The sequence below is a fragment of the Schistocerca cancellata genome, chromosome 2, assembly GCF_023864275.1.
Source record: "Schistocerca cancellata isolate TAMUIC-IGC-003103 chromosome 2, iqSchCanc2.1, whole genome shotgun sequence".
Classification (NCBI taxonomy): Eukaryota; Metazoa; Arthropoda; class Insecta; order Orthoptera; family Acrididae; genus Schistocerca; species Schistocerca cancellata.
The window spans coordinates 920,896,980-920,906,431 of NC_064627.1; the positions used below are offsets into that span (position 1 = coordinate 920,896,980).

At 46.0% G+C, this 9,452-nt stretch overlaps 1 pseudogene; it reads right to left on the reverse strand.

The window, feature by feature from the left end:
- Positions 1-8,614: 8,614 nt before the first annotated feature.
- Positions 8,615-8,732, reverse strand: LOC126163865 (5S ribosomal RNA; annotated as a pseudogene).
- Positions 8,733-9,452: the final 720 nt, after the last annotated feature.

Here is a 9,452-nt window from a genome sequence, read left to right on the forward strand (position 1 = left end):
ACCTCAGTTTGCTGCTCAGTATGTGCGTTGCGTAGGCTGCGAATAAGCGTACAATAGCGCTTGACAAAAGCACATACTGTATTGTGCCAGCAAATTTGGCGACGGCTGACGGAGTATGCAACGCAAGCCGCAAGTAAACGCTGATGCTGGTGGCTGTGTCCATACAAACAAGCGGAGCTGTTTTGAGTAAGGCAGTGTCCGTTACTGACGAAGTAACTGTCTCACATATGGAAAATGGAATTGAAAACTTATCAGAATGCCTAGAAACTACACGCAGAAGCGATATGCTTGATACGATACCACTGAAGACAGGTGCAACACGCGCTATAGGCCTCTAAACAGACAAGACACTGGTGAATAATACATCATGAGACTACTATTTTTATTCCTCAGATGAAACAACTAACAGCAATAAGGGCGAATATAATGTAGCAAAAATAACAAAAGTCTCATTAGTTGACAGTGACAGTGTTATCAATTTCGTAACTTGATTACAAATATTTCTGTACCTCTTCGCTCTAATCATTTTGACCATAATTTCCATACTCGAATGTAAACACGTAGGATGGTGCGTGTTCAGATTTCGTCCACAGTTTGTAGCACTTTAGGGGAATTTGTGGGTGAATAAAGAATATGGTGTTTCCGATTAATACTTTGCAGTCAAATATGCAATTAGCATTTGGATTCTCGAGTTATTTGTAAGAACATTAGTGTATTCAACTCATATCACTTTCGCGTTTACCGTGCTTTCACTTACGTCTCTTTAGTTGACATTTATCATTTGCGTTTTATGTTAAACTGTGAACTCCAGCACTGAGTGTGTAAAGACGAAACTGAATATAATTACCTGAAGATAGGCGTAAGTGCGAAACCGGATTTTTCAAAAAATGAACCCTTCCATTTATGAGTGTCAGAGAATTTTCTTCAATGTCACCTTCAAAGGAACCGTCCCTAGCTTCAGTAGCTTTCATTATGGATGAAATTATATATGAAATTTACTTTTCCATGGTGAATCTACCTGGCTATTCGTTTAGCGCAGTTTGCTATGAATAACTCAGCAACCAATCACTTCGTGATGTTAGTTTTTATTCAATTTGACGATATCAGTCTGAAGCCAGCGTGTCACATTCTGCCAGATATGCTCGTTGGGAAACGTACAGAAGTTTGTGTTAAACAGGATGTATCGTTTTCCTTCAGAATTACAGACATTATAGCCATTTTATACAACTATTAATTTAACTCGTGCTGAATGGAAGCAAGCTTCTCGTTAACTACCTCGATTTAGTTATTTACAAATAACTGAAATAAGGTAATGAATGTCTCTGTGGGAGATTGTGTCCCACTGAAACGACTGTCAATTTCAAATCAAACTGAGATTCTTTTTTTTTCCTTTGTTGCTATTTCAGTTCTCCGCCAAGGGGCGGGCTCTTCAGCCAAAGGTTTTATGTACTTAACAAAAAATTTAAAAAACAGATACGTATTATGTGTATCAAACTAAATGTTTCATTAATTACAGTTTGCTCAACAGTTTTCATGATTTTTAAAACTTTTTAGATGATCCTATGCCACAGTTAAAATAAAATCACATACCATAAAATCAATGCTGTTGTGGTGTAATTTTGATTCCGATGGTAGATGAAAATGATCATGTTGATGATGGGTGTGGAATGATGAATATGACTAAGGGGCTTTGAAAAAACCGTAGGTAGCAAATAAAAGCCATAGAGGGGGAAGAATTGGGATGAAGGAAAGTGGAAGGATAGTAAGAGGTGCAGCACTGTGACTAGGGGTGGTATACTTCTACACGAATTTCATCGTTTGGTACTGGAAGTTGGTTGAAGTTCCAGCGGAGGACGAAGGATAAGGCACGAAGATTGTAATGCATCCTGTGTGAAAGCATATTTTTGTGATAGCAAGTGGATGTGGCCCTGAGTGTATGAAACGTCGTTTACTTTCCAGCTGTCTAGCTGCAGAAATACGATAAATCTATACTAAATGTATACTACACAATCGAACATAAACACAATAACTCCTTTAATAAAATTGTGTTTTTCACCGCAACAAGGAACCACCTGAAGCCACACTGAACAACGTTGCTTTCCAGTAACATAGACCTGTCGTGGATAACACAATACGTTTGTATTAATGAGGCACACTGCACCTTAATGAAATATAAGGTAAGGACACTGTCTACGTTACAAGGCACTTATTCTCAAACGCGAATTCTTTCTGCACCTTCTGCTCAAGCCATGTATCGTCACACTTCGCTCTCAACCCCTAACAGTTGCAAGGGCAGATAAGTGCGAGAACTATCGCACAATCAGTTTAACAGCTCATGAGTCCAAGCTGCTAACAAGATAATATACAGCAGAATGGAAAAGAAAATTGAGATATCTTAGATGACTATCCGGTTGCTTTTAGGAGGCTTAAAGACGCCAAAGAGGCAGTTCTGATGTTTCGGTTGATAATGGAAATAATATTGAAGAAAAATCAAGACACCTTCACTAGATACGTCGGCCTAGAAAAGCGCTCGACAGTGTAAAACGTTGCAAGATGTTCGAAGTTCCTAGAAAGATACGAGCAAGTTATAGGGAAAGACGAGTAAAGTTACAACATGTACGAGAACCAAAACGAAACTATAAGACTGGAAGGCCAAAGGCGAAGAGCTCAGATTAAAAAGGAAAATTTGGAAATCTGTGGCAAGTTCATATGGGACCAAAAAGCTGAGGTCATCGGTCCCTAGGCTTACACACTACTTAACCTAACTTAAACTAACTTACGCTAAGGACAACACACACCCATTCCCGAGGATGACTCGAACCTGAGACGGGGGGAGCCACGCGAACCGTGGTAAGGGACCTTAGACCGAGAGGCTACTCCATGCGACATTAAAAAGGCATGTAAGGGGTGCAGATCCTATGGTTCAGTCTATACATCGAAGAAGCACTGACGAAAATACGAGTAAGGTTCAAGAGCGGGATTAAAATTCAGAGTGAAAGGATATCAATGATAAGATTCAATGATGACATTGCTATGATCGTTAAAAGTGAATACGAATTACGGGCTCTGTTGAATGGAATGAACAGACTGATGAGTACAGAATATGGACTGAGAGTAAACCGGAAAAAGACATGAGAAGTAGCAGAAATGACATACCGAATAGCTTAACATCAAAATTGTTGATCACGAAGTAACGAATCTGAGGAATTCTGGTACCTATAAACAAAATAATCTGAGACTGACGAAGCAAGGAGTGCATCAAAAGCAGACTAGCAAAAGGAACGAGGACATACCTGGAAAAGAGAAGTCTATTGGTGTCAAAAAATATTGAAAATTAGGTGGCCTGATAAGACAAGTTATGAGGAGTTGTCAGCAGAATAGGTGGAGAAAGAAATCTGTGGAAAATACTGACAAGAAGTATGGGCATGATGATGGAACAGGTGGTAAGACATCAGGGCATCAGGGAATAACCTCCATGGTAATAGAGGGTACTGTAGAGGGTCAAAACTGCAGAAGATGGAGACTGGAATACATCTAACAAATAATTTAGGGCGTAGGGTGCAACTGGTACTCTGAGATGAAGAGGTTGACAGAGTTTTGATCCTTTTCAGAGTCACGGTCCTTACAGTCAAATACCAGGCGACCTGGTAGTGGGGATGAGAGAGTTTAGGTGTGAACCCTTCAGAGGGGATTTCCAGTCTCGTCAATTGCCTTACATCCGATGCGGTGCCTCGAATGCTTCAAACAAGTTAGGTGTAACATTGGTTAGCTCTTATTTGGGAGAAGCTGGGTTAGAATCTCCATCCAGTCATTCTGATTTAAATTACATTTCGTAACTCTCAGGCAAAACCGTGATGGTTCCTTCAATCGTGCAATCGTGCTGCAGTTGATTTTGTTCACCGTTCCGAACTGCTGCTTCTAACTTTGGCATTGGCAATACTAAATAGGCGGTAAACTACATCCTCCCATTTGCTTTACGACACATTTATGAATGGCACAGGAGAAAATTCAATTACAAGGGATGGTCAAAAAGAAACGAGCCGGAAGCATAATTACATAAACCTGTATGTTAGAAGTATTGGCTGTTGAGACACTTGTTCCACTGTGACACAAGGCAGTGAATGGCTATCTCATAAAATTCCCGGGGCTGCGATGTTAACTAGTTCCGCACTTACAGCTGGACGTCGTCGTCCGAGGTAAATCGTTTGCCCCTCAGAGCCTTTTTAATGGGACCAAAAATGGCGTAATCACTGAGGGAGGTTGGGACTGTATAGGAGGTGGCCGAGAAGCTCCCATTTGAATTTCTGCAGGAATGCTGCCACCGTGTTGGCCGTATGAGGCTTTGCATTGTCGTGGAGCAGAATGACCCCATGGGTGAGATTGCCTGGTCGTTTTGATCTGGTCGCTTGGCGAGGTTGGTCAAGTTTGCGAATAACGCTGGGCATTCACTGTTGTCTCGTGCTGCAGGAAATGAATCAGAAAGGGGCCATCTTGGTCAAAGAAGAACGTCAGCATAACCTATCCTGCACTCGTGTGGGTGACCTTGGCTTTTTGTGGTGGTAGTGACCATGGACGCTTCCACTGGATTCTGGTTCGAATAGATGACACCAAGACTCATCTTCGGCCATCACTCGTGCCAGGAACACATTTCCTTCCCGAGCATAGCGCTGCAGATGAGCAAGACAGTGGGCCATTCGACATGCTTCTTGGTGTGGTTGGAGACTGTGGGGTACTCATTGGGCACACACTTTGCCCATGTGCAGTCGTTCCTTCATTATGGTGTGAACACTTCCGATGCTTAATCCGACCACGGCGGCTGTGACTTTCACTGTCACTCGGTGGTCCTGGGTAATGAGTGCATCCACCAGCTGGACGATGTCATCGGTAATGCAGTGTGGTGTTCCAGACCGTGCATCATCGGCTAACAAACCTGCCCTTCCCTGAAGCGCTTGTGCCACGCCTTGATCCTTGCAAGGGACATGCAGTGTTCGCCATACACTTGTGACATTCGTCAGTGAATGTCCGTTCCTCCTACTCCTTCCGCTGTCAGAAAACGAACAACACCTCTTTGTTCGTCTTTTGATGCCTCTATGTCACTGTTTGCAATGCGACTGGCGGTGTTGGACGACTGTTGCATGATGCTTCTAGCTCTGTATAGTCACGTGACGTGCGCGCGTGTCCCCTAGCGACGGGCTGTGAATTTCCACGCTCTGGTCGGAGCCACACCTCATTACAGAATTGGTTCAAATGGCTCTGAGCACTATGGGACTCAACTTCTGAGGTCATTAGTCCCCTAGAACTTAGAACTAGTTAAACCTAACCTAAGGACACCACACACATCCATGCCCGAGGCAGGACTCTAACCTGCGACCGTAGCGGTCTCGCGGTTTCAGACTGCAGCGCCTAGAACCGCACGGCCACTTCGGCCGGCACCACATTACACACGCCACGATATTACCCTCTGGTCACCGGTTTGCGCATTCCAGACTCCGGCTCGTTCCTTTTTGAACGCCCCTTAAAATAATGTACATGTGGCCTTCAATCAACACGATACGTCGGCTTCTGGATAACATAACTAGGCGTATAAATAAAGGCGACTCACATGATTGTTAGGATCACCCTGCCTAATGCGATAACCTCTCAGACTGTGGTGCGTAAGATTGCGGAAAAATCTCGGTAGCCTATCATTCCTCATTATTCTGTCCCAATAAGTACTGATGTGCCACCGAGTGAGATACGCAACAGTCAGCACACTACAGGGCCGTGAAGGAGAACCGCAGTTTAAATTCCTGACCACCTATGTAAATACACTCCTGGAAATTGAAATAAGAACACCGTGAATTCATTGTCCCAGGAAGGGGAAACTTTATTGACACATTCCTGGGGTCAGATACATCACATGATCACACTGACAGAACCACAGGCACATAGACACAGGCAACAGAGCATGCACAATGTCGGCACTAGTACAGTGTATATCCACCTTTCGCAGCAATGCAGGCTGCTATTCTCCCATGGAGACGATCGTAGAGATGCTGGATGTAGTCCTGTGGAACGGCTTGCCATGCCATTTCCACCTGGCGCCTCAGTTGGACCAGCGTTCGTGCTGGACGTGCAGACCGCGTGAGACGACGCTTCATCCAGTCCCAAACATGCTCAATGGGGGACAGATCCGGAGATCTTGCTGGCCAGGGTAGTTGACTTACACCTTCTAGAGCACGTTGGGTGGCACGGGATACATGCGGACGTGCATTGTCCTGTTGGAACAGCAAGTTCCCTTGCCGGTCTAGGAATGGTAGAACGATGGGTTAGGTGACGGTTTGGATGTACCGTGCACTATTCAGTGTCCCCTCGACGATCACCAGTGGTGTACGGCCAGTGTAGGAGATCGCTCCCCACACCATGATGCCGGGTGTTGGCCCTGTGTGCCTCGGTCGTATGCAGTCCTGATTGTGGCGCTCACCTGCACGGCGCCAAACACGCATACGACCATCATTGGCACCAAGGCAGAAGCGACTCTCATCGCTGAAGACGACACGTCTCCATTCGTCCCTCCATTCACGCCTGTCGCGACACCACTGGATGCGGGCTGCACGATGTTGGGGCGTGAGCGGAAGACGGCCTAACGGTGTGCGGGACCGTAGCCCAGCTTCATGGAGACGGTTGCGAATGGTTCTCGCCGATACCCCAGGAGCAACAGTGTCCCTAATTTGCTGGGAAGTGGCGGTGCGGTCCCCTACGGCACTGCGTAGGATCCTACGGTCTTGACGTGCATCCGTGCGTCGCTGCGGCCCGGTCCCAGGTCGACGGGCACATGCACCTTCCGCCGACCACTGGCGACAACATCGATGTACTGTGGAGACCTCACGCCCCACGTGTTGAGCAATTCGGCGGTACGTCCACCCGGCCTCCCGCATGCCCACTATACGCCCTCGCTCAAAGTCCGTCAACTGCACATACGGTTCACGTCCACGCTGTCGCGGCATGCTACCAGTGTTAAAGACTGCGATGGAGCTCCGTATGCCACGGCAAACTGGCTGACACTGACGGCGGCGGTGCACAAATGCTGCGCAGCTAGCGCCATTCGACGGCCAACACCGCGGTTCCTGGTGTGTCGGCTGTGCCGTGCGTGTGATCATTGCTTGTACAGCCCTCTCGCAGTGTCCGGAGCAAGTATGGTGGGTCTGACACACCGGTGTCAATGTGTTCTTTTTTCCATTTCCAGGAGTGTATAAGTTTCTCTGAATCGATTAATGCTAGCGCCACGGTGGTTTCCAGGAGAAGTAAACGGCCAATTTGCTTACTTGTCATTGACCTAATCGAGCTTGTGCTCCGTTTCTGACACCGACGTCTGAGTGACATTACACTCTCTCTTCCTTCCATTTTCTTGATGTACCAGTGTTCCTAAAGGTTTTACTAGCCTCGCGTTCATAGAAATACTAATGCTAACTGCTTCGTGCGTTTATAAGCCCCTCCGACAAAAAATTACTTATTCCCAAGAGACACACGAGGTGCATTCAAGTCATAACACCTCTATTTTTTTTCTCTCAACCTAACCACACGGAAACTGTGAAATTTGTGTCGCTTCTTGTCGTAATCTCCGTGCAGCCCTAGACATTTTTCACAACGTCGACGCCTTGGTTCCACGAACTCTGCGAACACTTATTTAAGAGTATGATTTGACCAACAGAAAATCGCTGATGTACTAGCGGCACGGCCAGTGAATGTTCGTCCACGGAGACTGCCTGTCATCGTTGGAAAAGCGAGACATCGCTAGTAGCCAGGTCACGTGAGTAGGAAGCGTGAGAAATCACTTCAAAGTTGTTTTCACGTAGAAACTGCGGTGTTACGTTCGCCCGATGCGCTGGTGCATTGTCTTGGTGAAAGTGCACACATGCAGCTTTTTCCGGCAGTTTTTCACGCAATATTGGAAGCAGCTTGTTCTTTCATTGTAGGTTCGTCACTTGTTACTGTGACCGGTTACTCTCTCTGTTGACACGACCTCACCTTAGAGCAGTGTGTATTTTTGTCTTTGAGCTATTGTTTATTTTTTGAATGTAGATCGCGAAATAACACTGCTTTCCAAACTGGTTCCGAAAACTAAGACCCACGGGCAGGCTGCCCATTGCATGAGATCAGCGGTCATTAAGGCGGCGCTGCTGTTGGACTCGTCTGCTGAGTGAGCACTCTGTGTTGCATCGCAACGTCGAACGTAGGACGTTGATGTTAACAGTTGTCCAGCTCCCGCTACTGTTCTCGCATTTTTCTGTCATTTCTTAAGTTAATCGTCCCATTTTTAAATTTTTTTCGTTGCTCTTCTGTTTTGTCTAATTTTGTCGTACTTGTGTCTTTCGATTCCATTTATAACAAGTTTTCGACAGCACTGCTTAAAAACTAAAAACTAAACTCCTCCTGAACAGTTCATGTAGGCCCAACGGTACCGACCGGCCGCCGTGTCATCTTCAGCCCATAGGTGTCACTGGATGCGGATATGGAGGGGCATGTGGTCAGCACACCGCTCTCCCGGCCGTATGTCAGTTTCTGAGACCGGAACCGCTACTTCTGAATCAAGTAGCTCCTCAGTTTGCCTTACAAGGGCTGAGTGCACCCCACTTGCCAACAGCGCTCGGCAGACCGGATGGTCACTCATGCAAGTGCTAGCCCAGCCCGACAGATCTTAACTTCGGTGATCTGACGGGAACCGGTGTTATCCCTGTGGCAAGGCCGTTGGCCGACAGCACTCCTTACCGAACAATAATTTTTGGTTGCAGTACTACAGCTTTAAACATTTATTATTTGTTGACATTAATAACTGTTGTAGCGTTGTAGCGATTGTAGTATACCATGAGATGCTGCTAGGGTCTTGAAATTTCATAGCAGGCAATGACCGATCGCTCGGCGAAGCAGCTCCCTTCCACGGTTAACATCAGACAGTGACGCTCTTATTCTGAGAGTCTGTATTCTTGAAACGGAAGAAAATGTTGCGAGTCATCTCTTCGTAGGTCTACGTCAGCTCTTGTACCAGACTTCACGGAGATTCAGTCGGTCTACTTTGTTTGTCTGGCTTCTTCTTGTTCCATTGTCGTGAGCACGGGGAGAGCAGGCGTCACGAGTACGTAAAAAAGTGAGTTACACTTCCATAATTCCAGGGAACCATGCCTTGCCTTTTTTGTTTGTCCACCACAGTTACTGTTAGACACTATTATAATCGGACACTCAGTTGTAACACTGAGATGAAGAGTGCAATAACGAGACAAAACAGCACTTAGCTGTCACTATTTCTGTGTTCGTTTTGTCACAGTGGAGAGCTAGAAGGGGTTTGATTGCCTGGAAGGTGGATGTAAGCAAACTTGACGTTAACAGGAGAGCGGCGTAACTTTATGCGCAACCTGTTGCTTCACATAGAGTCATGTGCAGCTAACACAACTCACTACTCTGGAAACCGGAGGACA